The sequence below is a fragment of the Natrix helvetica genome (genome assembly GCF_964273705.1).
Source record: "Natrix helvetica genome assembly, chromosome: 4".
Taxonomy (NCBI): Eukaryota; Metazoa; Chordata; class Lepidosauria; order Squamata; family Natricidae; genus Natrix; species Natrix helvetica.
Window position 1 is genome coordinate 67769506 of NC_138550.1, and position 14890 is coordinate 67784395.

Genomic DNA, 14890 nt, shown 5'->3' on the forward strand with positions numbered 1-14890 from the left:
CAGGGCCGTCTCCTTCCTGCAATGGCCAGGTTTCGTAGGTTTCCCCCCCCCCCCCAATGGGCACTCTGGTTTCCTAGCTGGTGCTTGAGAATGGCATTCTGCAGCTTGGTGCCCCTCCTTTCCACACTTGAAGGCTGAGGGTTTCGGAGAAGATGCCATTTGCGGGTTGAAAGGCTCTTGCTTCCATTGGGGTGGGGATTTCTTCCACATTCACCCCGCTCGGTACTGGTTACTGACCATGTGACTCTCTGCCTCTTCAGCAGTGAGATACCACTCATGTAGGTGGTTTAGTGCCCCTCGGGCCACACAGGCATTGTAGAGGTCATCATTCAGCCCGTCATTGAACCAGCTTACCAGGATATCTTCTGGCCAGTTCACACAACACACCAGGTCTTGGAATTCTTTGGTATACTCTGCCACTGGCCAACATCCCTGCTTCACAACTTTAATGCAGTCACATGCTTTGTGGTCTGCGAGAGGGTCCTCAAAACATTGTCGCAGGGCCATCATGAAACGGTTGAAGTCCAGCAGTTCTGGCGCATCGGCATCATGTAGTGTCACCATCCATCTGGTGGCAGCTCCTTCCAGGGCTAGGGTAACAACTTGCACTCGGAATCCTTGGGTTTGAAAATCATGCTCGTATTCTTGTATGTAGGTGAGCATGTGTGCCACAAAGAATCTCATTTTTTTCGTGTTGCCATCAAACTTCACCCCAAGGGAAGGAGTTTTTCTTTCTAATTTCAGGTTTTGGGGTTGGTTGGGAGCGGCCCCCAATCCATGCGCCAACTGGGGGGAGGGTTTGCTGAGTTCCTTGCTGTTGCTGCTGTGCCATCTGTTTGATCAGCAGGGCCCAGAGGGGGGTTAGGCCCCCCTGGCATCATCCGCGACTGCCACCCTTCCAATGCCTCTTGGTTGCCATTCTGGCTCTACCTGGATGTTGCCATTTTCCAAAATCTCCACCACCAACTGGGTTGCATGTCTCTTCAGATGATCCTCTCTCAGTGAGGCTTCATTTAGCTCCTCCTGGTCAGAGGGGGCTTCTAGCTCCAATTTCCACCCTGGTTTTCGACTACCAAGGGTAAGAGTGACTCCTCGTTCTCACATCCCATCCATCCTTCGTCCCAATGCTGATCGACCAGTGGGGCTTTTTGAGGTCCTCCAGGCTCACCTCATCCTCTCTGTCAGAGTACACAGAGCAGGTCTCTGGTTGGGGGGGTGGTTGACGTCTCCCTCCAGCAATCAGCTTCCCCTTGTTCACTGTTGTGCTCAAACATGGTTTGCAGGATCCCCTCGGTAGAGCAAATATTGCTTCTCCGGGTTGACCATTTTGCAGATGTTGCTTTATGTAAGGGCTCCTCTCCTAACTTAAGAAAGTGAAGACTCTTGAAATGGATTATTTCAAAAGGAACCTTTAATTAAGAAGAATGGAAGTCATTAAAGGCAAAGCAACATCTGAATCTCCTTAGGCAATGCAAGTAGAATTAAAGTAGTAGTGACCCTTCCTGTTTGTTAGAATGCAGATTCTAGCCAATACACAAGTGTGAAAATGTTTCTTTTATCAACTACCCTGAGAGCCGAATAAACATACATTCCCATGGCTATCTTCCATTAGCCATTAAAGTAAAACATCCCACATGACCCTCATAAACATTCCCCTAAAGGTGATGGGATCTCAGGCATTTTGGCACCAGGAAACCAGTTATAAAATATCATTTGTCACAGGCACTGTCAATAAATTGACTCCCAGGCCCCCCTCCTCCCAATTGAATGGCAGTATCATTTTAGGGATCTGACAGTCCCAATGAAGCAAATCAAAAATTAGTCTAAAGTAGTTTAGAGATTACCAAAATTTAGCACAGAGATCACAATAATTTTCCCTGGTAGCTATCATCCCCTTACCCGGCCAACAGTCTGCTATCACATAATAAAACTCAGTTGTATAGTTAGGGCTGTGAAACTCCTGGCCCATGGGCCGGATGTGTCAAACACTGGCCACACCCAGTTTAGTGAAGGGGGAGGGGAAATCCCAATATGTCACGTGATGCCATCATGACGACATGAGTTTGACATTCCTGGTCTAGAAACTTCACTAATTGGTGCCAGAAGTCCTTCCAGTCATGACTTTTCTTCTTGATTCTTAAGAAGGTCTTTGTAGTGGGGAAAGCATAGGATGCTTGTTTTCATTTTCTAACCACACATTCGCTATCAAACCAGGGATTGAAATAAAAAATGTTCCATATGATGAAGTGGAGTTCTTATAAAAGGGGGAATATACTATTGAAGGAATTTGCAAATTCAATTGTAGTCACATCCTCCAATGGGTTGCTATTAATGAGCTTAGTGGATTTGTCTGGTTCTCTCAGAGGAAATGTTGAATCAGCTTTTGGGATGGGGAAGCTGCTTTTTATGCTCTAAGTTCTACATAATAAAGATGGTGTGGTATTGAAGACAATGAATGTGCAAGCAAAAATATGAACATAGAACAGAACATAATAGAAATCATAAACAGGAGAAATCATGAGATTTAGAGGCATGGGATGGATGAAGACTAGTGTTGAGAAAATAAACAAATAAGTAAATTAAGTAAGTAAGTAAGTAAGGTAGGTAGGTCCAGGGATGAAAGGAAGAGGAGGTGAATGAGAAAATGGTGAAACTGTGGGAAAGTTGAGAAAGAAATGAGACCATGATAGACATAAACAACCCATAGATGGGATAAGAGTTTGTTAGTAATTCTGGGAGAAAGGCCAGCACAATTCAGCTTTTAGGAAGAAGAGATTCAGAATATTCAAATATTCTCTCTTTATGAATCCACTAATAATAATGGCTGCAGGAGCAGGTTCCAAAATTCTATATTTTACCTATAAAATAGTTTATATAACATAAAGTAGAAAAATATAGAAATTAATATAAAGTTCCTCCTTACATCTTTATTTCAAAAGCTTCTTTATACAATATATAAGATAAGATTTTACTTTTATTCAATTTTTTAGCAGCAATGGTCAAACAATATTTGGATGATCAAAGTAAGCTTTCTGTCATTCTGAGCTGAGCCTCTGGGTATCACTGTTCTTTAGGAAGGAAAAGAAATCAAAAGTCAAGAGTCCTGCCGTTGCTGCTCATTTACCAAGTAAATGAAAGAACAATCTAAAAACCAAGAGGTGCATTTTCCATTTGGCTTTGAAATAACTATTTTCATCAAGAGAATGGAAGGCACACAAACCTGCATCTCTAAAAGGGGGATCCTGCAATACCTTGCTATTATTTTTGCTTGCAAGATGGTTTCTGGGCAGATTCATTATTTGATTCCTGGCCCTTTTGTGGGAAATATTACAAAGGACATGGAAATGGAGGGAATGAAGATTTCAGAAAATGGACTCCACATTATTCCCAATGTAGGTATGATCCAGTAATTTGCTTTCAATGTCAACAGTGGTCATTTAGAAACATCTGAGAGAATTGACCGGGAAGAAATATGTGGACAGGCAGAGAAGTGTATATTGAAGTTCCAAATTCTTCTTGAAAGTAAATTAAAGCTTTATGCAACTGAGGTGGAAATTACTGACATAAATGACAATGCTCCTAATTTCCCTCTATGGGAACAAGAGTTGGAAATCAGTGAGGCATCTACACCTGGATTCCAAGTCCCTCTTTCTGAAGCTTAAGAGGGAGGAGGAGCTTCCGGGGGAATGGCTGCTGACTTCTGAGCTCCGTACGACTACGGAGCTCTCTGATGGGGGGGGGGGTTCCCCAGCCCTCTTTCCATCCGGAGGGTTGGGGATTAAGAGCAGCGACCACCCTGGCTTTCCATAGAGCCTAAATTGGCCTTCCAGGGTGGTCAAACAACCAGCAAGATAAGAAGATAGCCCCAGCCGGAGCCGAGATGGGAGTTGGAGGCGGAGTTAATGTCAGAGCTCCAGCTGGAGGACGGCGATGGCGGCGACGGCGTTGTCGACCGTGGAGATAGAGGCAGAGCGAGGCAGAGCGAAGGAGCGGCGGTGGCGGCGTCCCAGCGTCCCGGGCTGTGAGACGACGATATCGGTGATGCCAGCAAGGCCGAATTGGAAGGTGAGGACCGCCGGATGGCCGTTCGGGGGCTGAACGAGGCTCGAGACGCTGGAGGCCGAAAGAAGGCCTACGGGAGAACCGTAGGCCAGCCGGAGCAGCGCTTGGGCCTGGACCAGCAGCGGGGGGTCGTTGAAGCAATGGGGACAGGCCACGATGAGTCCAGCCCTTAAAGATCCATGGAGTCTGGAGCCTGGAGCCTGGCAGAAGGAGGGAGACCTGTGGCACCAGGGGAAGGAGGCACAGGGCCAGGAAGGCAAAGGATTTATCAACCCCTACCATCTGCCATCTGCCTGCCATGGCTGTGCCCAGGAATCCCTCGTTGACCATCAAGAACCTTTTGCAACTACCTGCCCACTTGTTATGTTGACTATCTACAGCTGCTCCCAGCCAACTGTTATGTGTGCCTGCGTGACTACCCCCACCATCTGTACCCGCCTACCATCAAATTTTATTAAATATCAATTTAAATGTCTGCCTACCTACATCACAGACTGCCTCCCGGCCTCCATCTGCCTGCCATCTACTTTCCACCTAGTTACTATCTTCTTATCATCCCCTTATTTATCATTTATCATCGGATGTGGAACCTGGCTTGCTGACTCATTTTAACATCTATAGCACCCTGGCCCTTGTTACAGCTCTTCCAACTATATATTCGAGGTCAGATTTGCTCCAGCTGCGGGAGTCCCCCCTCTCGCAGATATGGCCCTTTGCCCTTTCAAAGGCCCACCTTAATGACGGGTTTGTTAACCCCGAGAGGTGGAGGAAGCGAAGACTCAGGGGGTTTTTAACTAGATGTTTTTTATCCTTTTTAGGGGGTTCCAGGGTGGGTGGGAGGGATAATCAGGCCAGGAGGGGGACTTTCGCGGAGTGGGGGGGAGGGAAAGTGACATTCCTATAGAGGGTTGTTTTATTCCAACGGTCGTGGGGAGGGGTAGGTGCGAGGACCGAACAAAATCTCGTAGTCGGTTGGGAGACCGTGGCTGTTGGACACACCCGGTTGCTCGTACCAACCCCCGCAGCCTAGGTGGCCAGGACCTACAGAGCCAGGGCCTGAGGCTGATGCTCTGCAATGCAAGGTCCATTGTTAACAAGGCCCCCCTCATTAATGAGTTGATCTCAGAGGGGGAGCTGGACCTTGCATGGATAACAGAGACCTGGTTGGGCCACGAGGGTGGTTTGCCCCTTGTGGAGATGTGCCCACCAGGTTACCATGCATTTCATCAGCCGCAGGCCCTGGGTAAGGGTGGCGGGGTGGCGGTAATAATACGGGAGAGTCTGGAACCGAAGGAGTTCACTGTGCCACAGATCTCCGGGTGTGAGTCCCTTGGTGTGAAATGGGGCCCAGGGAGGCAGTTGGGCCTGCTGATTGTATACTTGGCTCCTCGCTATGCATCAGCGGCCCTGCCTGAGCTCCTCGAGCTGATCGCGGAGACGGCGGTTGATACCCCCAAACTTGTGGTTATGGGGGATTTCAACCTGCCGTTGACGGGCGAAGCATCCGAGGTGGCTCGGGAGTTCATGGCTTCCATGACACACGAAGGTGGGCACACACTGGACCTGGTTTTTGTCTCTGGACAGTGGACGAGTGATCTGGGAATAGGGGATCTAGTTATTACACCCCTGTCATGGTCAGATCACTCATCTCTCTGGCTCGACTTCCCCGGAGCTACCCCCCACCGCGGGGAGGCGGAACCTGATTGTCACAGATGGTTCCGCCCCAGGCAACTGATGGAACCGGATAGGTTCCAGACGGAGCTTGGGCCACTTCCTGTAGCCCTGACCCGCTCCCGGACGGAGGACCTAGTGGCCACTTGGAATAGGGTGGCTGCTGGGGCCTTGGACCGGGTAGCGCCTTTGCGGCCTCTCCTGCGGCAACGAACCACCCTGGCTCCTTGGTTCACCAAGGAGCTGAGGGTGATGAAACGCCACAAGAGACACCAAGAAAGCAGGTGGAGGTCCTCACGCTCCGAATCTGACCGAACACAGGTAAGAGCCTATTTACGGACCTACCTTGTGGCACTGAGAGCGGCCAAACGTAGATACTGTGCCGCTCTCGTTGCATCCACAGATAACCGCCCTGCCGCCCTGTTTCGGGTGACTCGCTCCCTCTTATCTCAGAGGCCGCGGGAAGCTCCTTTGCAGGGTAGAGCAGAGGAGTTTGGGGAATATCTGCAGGACAAAATCGCTCAGATCCGGAGTGGGTGGGCCCCCTTCAGCAGACCAGGGGAGACGTCGGAAGCAAGTCCTGAGACACCACGCTGGGAGGAGTTTGACTCTGTTGCCCCCGAGGATTTGGACAGGTTGCGTGGGCGACTGTGAGCCACCACATGTTTATTGGACCCGTGTCCCTCCTGGCTTGTACTGGCATCCTGGGAGGTTACACGAGGCTGGCTCCTGGGTCTGGTGAACGCTTCACTTGAGGAGGGGTCATTGCCGGCCACCTTGAAAGAGGCGGTGGTGAGGCCCCTGCTCAAGAGGCCTTCCCTGGATCTGGTGGAGCTAGCCAATTATCGTCCCATCTCCAACCTTCCCTTTTTAGCGAAGGTTGTAGAGAGTGTGGTGGCACAACAGTTCCCACGTCACCTGGAGGAAACTGACTATCTAGACCCGCGCCAGTCCGGCTTCCGACCCGGTCACAGCACGGAGACGGCCTTGGTCGCGTTGGTAGATGATCTCTGGAGGGCCAGAGATAGGGGTTGCTCCTCTATCCTGGTCCTATTAGATCTCTCAGCGGTTTTCGATACCATCGACCATGGTATCTTATTGCGCCGGCTGGAGGAGGTGGGAGTGGGGGGCACCGTTTTGCAGTGGTTCTGCTCCTACCTCTCTGACCGGATGCAGTGTGTGTTGGCAGGGGAGCAGAGGTCGACCCTGAGGCCACTCACTTGTGGGGTGCCACAGGGGTCAGTCCTCTCGCCCCTCCTGTTCAACACATACATGAAGCCGCTGGGTGAGATCATCCGTGGTTTTGGGGTTGGATACCATCTGTACGCTGATGACACCCAGCTGTACATTTCCACCCCAAACCACCCCAACGAGGCCGTCAAAATGATGTCCCGGTGTTTGGAAGCCGTCCGGGTCTGGATGGGGGACAACAGACTCAGACTCAACCCCTCCAAGACTGAGTGGCTGTGGCTACCGGCGCCCCAGTTCAACCAGTGGATGCCATCGCTGGCCATAGGGGGCGAACAACTGCCCCCTGTGGAACAGGCGCGCAATTTGGGCGTCCTCCTTGATGCCCGGCTGTCGATGGATGACCATGTGGCAGCCGTGGCGAGGGGGGCGTTCCACCAGGTTCACCTGGTGCGCCAATTGCGCCCCCTATTGGATCGGGACGCCTTACGCACAGTCACTCATGCGCTGGTGACGTCTCGTCTGGACTACTGCAATGCTCTCTACATGGGGCTCCCCTTGAGATGCACCCGAAGACTACAGCTAGTTCAGAATGCGGCCGCGCGGGCCATCATGGGAGGGACAAGATACTCCCATATAACACCACTCCTGCACGAGCTGCACTGGCTGCCTGTAGTTTTCGGGTGCGTTTCAAGGTGTTGGTTACTATCTTCAAAGCGCTCCATGGCATGGGACCTAGTTACCTGCGGGATCGCATCTTACCTCACACATCCTCACGACCAATCCGCTCTCACAGGGAGGGACTCCTCCAGGTGCCATCCGCCAAGCAGTGCCAGCGAGCGGCGCCTAGGAGTAGAGCCTTCTCTGTGATGGGCCCAACCCTCTGGAATGACCTCCCCCCCGATATTAGAGCTACTAACGACCTCCGCTCCTTCCGACAGAAGCTTAAGACCCACCTGTTCCAATTGGCTGGCTTGACTGGTGTATAGTCCCATCTTTAACCTCCTGGCAAACATCTTACTGTGTAATTTTTAAGGGAAATTTTAATTATATTTGTATTTTAATTTAAATTTGGTACAGCACATTCTACCTCCTCCGTTTATATGTTTATATGTCTATATGTTTATATATTTATGCATATTTATATTTTGTATCTATATGGTTTTTAATATGTCTGTACACTGCCCCGAGTCCTGTTTAGGAAAGGGCGCGGTTTATAAATAAAAGTTTACTTACTTACTTACTTACAGATCTGGGAATAAATTCTATACAGAGCTATCAACTCAGAGGCAGCAGCCATTTTTCTCTGGATACACAAATAGGAAAAATGGCTTCAGACATACGGAACTGATACTGGAAAAAATTCTAGACAGAGAGGAACAAACTGTTTATAATCTAATCCTTACAGTTAATGATGGATGAGATCCTATCTGAACTGGCACTGCAGAAATCAAAGTCATTGTTTTAGATGCAAATGACAATGCACCGGTTTTCAGCCAACCAGTGACGTGCGGTGAGGTTTATGGCTGGTGAGGCTGGTGATGTCATCACCAGGTGGGGAATGGGACAACATGTGCTGGAGGCTGAGGCTGCCTCAGCCGCCAGCACACGTGATCCCATTTCCCGCCTTTCTGAGCGCGCTCCGCCGGCTCGCGCTCCGCGGTCCCCAACAGCAGCTGCTTTTCAGTGCTTTTCTGTGCGTCTGGCATTTAGGACATTTGGCTATCTACCTAAATGCCCGACGCACAGAAAAGCACTGAAAAGCACTTCGCCTCCAAGCCACTTCGTCTTGATGATGTCGCCGCAGCTGCTGGGAGTGGCCGGACCTCCAGAGCGGCGCCGAGGCGGTCCGGACAGACGAAAGAGCGAGCAAGCGATGGAGGATCAGGCAGCCTGATCCTCGGTTGCTCGCCCGCCGGACTGCCTCGGCGCCACTCTGACTACCTCCATCCGTCCGCGACCGGCAGCTGCGGCGACGTCATCAAGACAAAGTCCAGCGGAGGCAGAAATGTTTTTGGCGCTCCCGGACTGACGAAGCCACGAAAGGGACTGGAGAATGATGAGAACCTTCCTGCCTCTGCTGGACTTCGTGCACTCCTCGCGACTGCAATATATGTCCAGAAGCGGCTTTTGTGGCTAATGGGGTTTGGGCTTCCAGCCCAACAGCCCCTGCCATATCTGGACATCTATTGCAGTCGCGAGGAACGCACAAAGTACAGCGGAGGCAGGAAGGTTATTGGCGCTTCCCAGAACCCTCCTGCCTCCGCCAGTTGCCCAGCTGGCACCGCCCCATGCGCGCACCTCCTCCTCCCTCCTCTTCCTCTTCATTCCCCAAAGGCTCTTCTCCTTACCAGAGCTTAGCGGGAGCCGTATAAAAGGGATGGGAGGAAATATATATTATATATTATATATTATATATTATTTCATGATGAGAGGTGAGGCTCTGCCTCCCCTGCCTCCCCTGACCACACGTCCCTGCAGCCAACCCATATATGAAGTGAATGTCAAAGAGAATATTCCTAAAGGATCTGTTATTGCTACTGTGCATGCCACTGATCTTGATGAAGGGCTTAATGGACAGGTGAAATACTTCCTGAAAAAGACTACAGAATTAGATGTTCCCATAAATCACCTTAATTCCACAACAGGTGAAATTACACTCACTGGGAATCTTGATTATAACGAACCAATTTTCTATGAATTTGAAGTATAGGCCAAAGATTGGGGAAGTTTTACTGATAGATCAATGGTTGTTATCTTCATTACAGATTTGAATGATAATGCACCTGAGCTAGCAATTGCTTTTGTCACCAATTCCATAGTTGAAAGTTCACGATCCGGAACTATTATTGCCATTTTAAATGTATGAGACAGAGATTCTGGAGTCAATAGAGAAATCACAGTCTCCATTCCAGACAACCTCCCTTTCCAATTAAAGAAGTCCTCTGCTAAGTTTTATAGTTTGATGACAGATAACGCCCTTGACAAGGAACAGATATCAGCTTTTAAAATAACTATAATAGTTACTGTCCATGGAATACCTCCTCTCTCAGTAGCCAAAGTAATTGAACTATACATCTCTATACATCTATACACCCCACTCCTCCCGCTGATGGCTCCACTGGAATAGAGCTGGCCCCTTGCTCTTCTGAGCCAGATTACCTGGTCACTAAAGTAGTGGCAGTAGATGCAGATTCTGGCCAGAATTCCTGGCTCTCCTATCAGCTGATCAAAGCAACAGAACCAGGGCTCTTCACTGTGGGACTCCACACTGGCGACATCAGGACTGCTCGGCTTTTTCTGGAGAAAGATGCCCTGAAGCAAATCCTGGTGGTTTTAGTGAAGGTCAATGGCCAACCAGCTCTCTCTGCCTCTGTCACTCTCACGGTTGTTTTGGCTGACAGCATACCTGAAATACTCTCAGATCTGAGCAACATCTCAACTCCTGTAGATCCTCAGTCAGACCTCACTTTTTACTTAGGGACTGAGGTGGCTTTTGTCTTCTGTTTATTCTTTACCTTTCTCCTTGTGCTACTGGCAATTAGAGTATATAGAAATTCACAGATGACGTCTGAAAAGATAAATTTCAGTGATGTACCTGCCTCACAATTTGTAGGCATCAATGGAGTCCAAGCATTTCTTCCTTTTTATTGCCATGAGGTTTCTCTGACTGCAGAATCTAAGAGAAATCACTTAAATATTTCCACAGCAAATGATTCAGGTACTCTGTGTATTAAAGAAGGTTATGGCGCAAAGGATCCAGTTGTATCTGGTGAAGATTTAAATTTAAATGATTATCTAATAATAATTCAGGTAAGGTAATTATTATAAATCATTTTGATCTTTTTGTTCTTATATGCACTTGTTTATCTTAATATATGTCAATTTCCTCTGCTATACAAAATGTTAGCAACTTTGCTATTATTGTACATATCACATTCTCTAACTTAGAGAAATATTATACTGAATTTTCAGCAGATCCAGTGCTGCGCTATTGCTTAAATATAAATATAACAACATTCCATTGAAATCAACTGGACAAACCTTTGAATAGAACAGGACTGTCCTTTGTATCTCATTTTATTATACAGGAATATCTCAGGGAATTAGCTCTTTACTCCAATTCTATATCATCAGCAGCAAAACCATTTTTTAAAAGATGTATCTCAAAAATTAAGCAACAGGTCTATGTGAAACTTCTCAGATTTGGATTAACTTGAAGGTATCAGATTCAAAGAGGGCATAGGATGTAATAAGGAAGCAGAAGAAGGCCTTCAGGGTTTGAAATAAATAAGAAATGAGGTAAAATATCAATGATAGTAGAACAGTTATGGGATAATTGTTCTTGGATTTGCCAACCATGTGGTGCTCGATAGATAGACAGATAGGCAGAATTTAATTAGGCACTAAAATTCATTAGGTTCTTAATTATATCAAGGTTGGATTATTTTTCTTAGGTCTGTCAACATTAACCATGTGATGAAGATTCATTATTATTGTTTGTAGCAAACAAAAAAGTTGCTGAAAACCTGCTGAATCTGAGTCTGATTACTTGACAGTGCAATCCCAATTATCCTATTTCGAGGTATAGCAATAAACTACAGATAGTTCTCAATTTATAACCATTCATTAAGTGACCATTTGAATTTACAATAGCACAGGAAAAAGTGACACGACTTTTTTTTACACTTTTGACCATGATCACATAATCAAAATTCAGGCGCTTGTCAACTGGCATGTATTTATGACAGTTGTACTGTCCTGGGGGTCATGTGATCATCATTTGTAATCTTCCCAGCTGGCTTCCGACAAGCTGAGTCAATGGGGAAAGCCATTCATTTAATGACTGGAGGATTCATTAATAGCTGCAGTGATTTGTTTCATAACTGTGGCAAGAAAAGATTGCAAAATGGAGCAAAACTGGATCAGGGGAGTTGTGAATGGTATCAGCAGATTTGAAGTGAAGTTGTGCATCCCCCTTCCTCAAGTTCTAGGGCTCGCCATTGTGAGGTGCCATGGGACTCAAAATTGTTTCCCCTTTTACTTAACATCTATTCGAAGCCTGTAGGGAAGGTCTTCCAATGGCATAGAGCATCTCACCTTTGACCCAAAAGAAAATGCAATTGAAGTTTGCCCTCATGCCTGGAGGCCAATCTAAAAATTAAAGAAAAGATAAACTGGTAAAAGATACTATACCTGATTTCAGCAGCATGGATCCCTCCAGATACCTAACCATCATTTGAGCATTCTTATTATACTTTCTGGGGGATCTAGAATACAGAATAACAAGAGTTGGAAGTAACCTTCAAGTTCTTCTAGTTCAACCTCCTGCTCAAGAAGAAGACTCTATACCTAAACTGTTCTGGACAAATGACTGTCCAATCTCTTCTTGAAAACTCCAGTGATGGAGCAGATAAAGCTACATATGGATGCAAGCCATTCCATGGATTAATTGTTGTAACTATCAAGAAATTTCTCCTTATTCCAGATTGGACCTCTTTTTAACAAGCTTCTACCAATTGCTTTTTGTCCTTAGGAGCTTTGGAGAATAAATCAACACCCTGTTCATTGTAATAGCTCTTTTTTTAAAATATTTTTTTTTATTTTTAAATAAACACAAAGAGACAAAACACAACAAACACCACAAGAATATCTTCCATTACAAATTGTAAAGTGTGTGTCAATTGGTTACAAAGAGCTTTCGTGCATCCCTTCCACAGTCATCACCTACAATTCATATCAAGTTATATGTTTTAAATCAAATATATTTATATATATTACTATCATTATACTTCAATCTTCATATGACTATGATTGTTTTTACGTCCCTTTATATAAAATATTCCAAAATTTAAAGCAAAATCACATGATGGCATTCCGTTATCTATTTTCAATATCATCCAGCAACATTACATCTTTATAACACTTTCTAAATAAAAATTAATATATGTTTAATAACAAAGTTTCTAGACCGCCTTTCTTAATCACTGTTTACAATTTATATCCAATTTCCCTTTTATCATGTCAATACAAATATTACATTATTATCATTATCAATCATTTATTTAACAATATCCGTCATCATTTCATTTTTATTTATTCTTTTGGTCTTAGTTTAACTAAATTTGACTTACACTTTTTTTTTAATATTATAAGCTTTTGTACAAAACAGAGTTTCTAAACTTCCTTTCATGATCACCATTTACAATTTATACCAAATTTCCTCTTATCAAAACAATACATATGTGTACAATGTTATCATTATCAATTATTTATCTAACTATATCCATTATCACTTCATTTTTAACATAATGCTCTAATTTTAACTAAATTTGACTAATATTTTGTTATTAGTTTTCATAACTCAACCTGTGTCTTTCCAGTAATAGTGCATTCTTATGTGTTTTGCCATTTCTGGAATTAGTCTTCTGGTTATTTCCTTAATCAAATTTGTGTGGGCTTCTCTTTGCAACTTGTTGCTTTTTACATATCTTGTAAAATCTCGAGACCCTCCATCAGCTTCTTTAATCAGCTTATCTTTGGTTATCAGTAGTGCTTTTGTCAAAGTTTCTCTCCTTGAATCCATCAATTCTTCTCTTTTTTCTTCTTCTATACCTTGAAATCTGGGGTAGTGTCAACGTCTAAGGCGTTTCCATGACTACTATCACCTTGAGAAGGGGAGGGAAATGCCATGCATACTTTTGGCCAGAGTAAAAGTCTCATATTTCTGTACTGGGATGTGAATGCGCATGTCCAGAACCCTGCGATAATGTCCTGTTGGAGAATGTGATTGATGACCTCAGCCAGAGGGGAGGGGGCACAGGAGTAAAGGTCAGATGCCATTAAGTGTGATTTAGTTTCAGCTACACAGAAGTCCATGCCAAAATGTTAGTCCTAATAAACGAATAGTTTTTAAAAAAAATTCGTCTCAGGGCTCGTAAATTAATTAGGGCAACTCTTGGAACCTTCACATCAGCTTCTTTAATCAGCTTATCTTTGGTTATCAGTAGTACTTTTGTCAAAGTTTCTCTCCTTGAATCCATCAATTCTTCTCTTTTTTCTTCTTTTATGCCTTGAAATCTGGGGTAGAGCTCCTTTCCATCTATCTTCCCTTTCCATGTTCCACTCTTTCCATCTCCAACCACACTCAGTTCACTGCCAGTATCCACAATTATCTTGCCTCTTTGTTCATTTTATCCTTGGGGTTTTAGGACTCTAACCTCCACTTTTTCCATTTGCTGGATATCTTCAATTTTTCCATCGAATCTTACTGCATTACAATCTATATTTTCTAATCTCTTCTCAATTCTCTCTGTTGTTTCTAATAATTTTTGAATTTCAAACATAATCTGTTATAATGTTATGATTTCTTTTTGGCGTTGTGCCATACTTCCAACTAGTAAACACTGCCACTCTAGTTTCAAAATAAGGTTTTGTTTTCACTTCTCTCCAGCTGCCAAAGAAGCATCCAAAGAGCACCTGTATAAACAACCCATGCTCTTCTCCTTATGTCTTCTGTAAACAAGCTGAAGCCTTTGAAATACAAAGTCGAAATGATCAAAGAGAAAAAAGAGAAAGCAATATTTGCAGGACTCAACCTCTAGCCTCCAAGTGGCAGTGTAACTTCTTTTCCCTATGATTTTACTATCCTCTTTATATTCCTTTTATATCTTCTTTATATTCCAGACTTAAAAGAAACAAAATTCTTAAATGGAGCAAAATAAAGAGAAAAAACCCATCCAAACCAATATTATAAAAATAAAGAAAAAGATTTAAGCCATAGGTAAAAAAGAAAAAGAAGAAGAAAAACCAATACTTTCATTTTAAAAAGTAGAAAATATTTGCAAAACTTCTCTCCATAAAAAAAAGGATAATATATTGTTCAATATAGCTTAATTTCACCACTTATTTTCTTTCCTTTGCAAGTTTAATTTAGCTTTGATTTGGGGGGGCAGTCTCTTTTATAACA

At 44.9% G+C, this 14890-nt stretch overlaps 1 pseudogene across 1 annotated transcript; it reads left to right on the forward strand.

Moving 5' to 3' along the window:
• The first annotated feature begins 9349 nt into the window (after window positions 1–9349).
• Window positions 9350–14525, forward strand: LOC309392175 (protocadherin gamma-A4-like; annotated as a pseudogene). Its single transcript has 3 exons — window positions 9350–9973; window positions 10018–10734; window positions 14448–14525. The product of its transcript is annotated as a protocadherin gamma-A4-like (transcript).
• The last annotated feature ends 365 nt before the right edge of the window (window positions 14526–14890 follow it).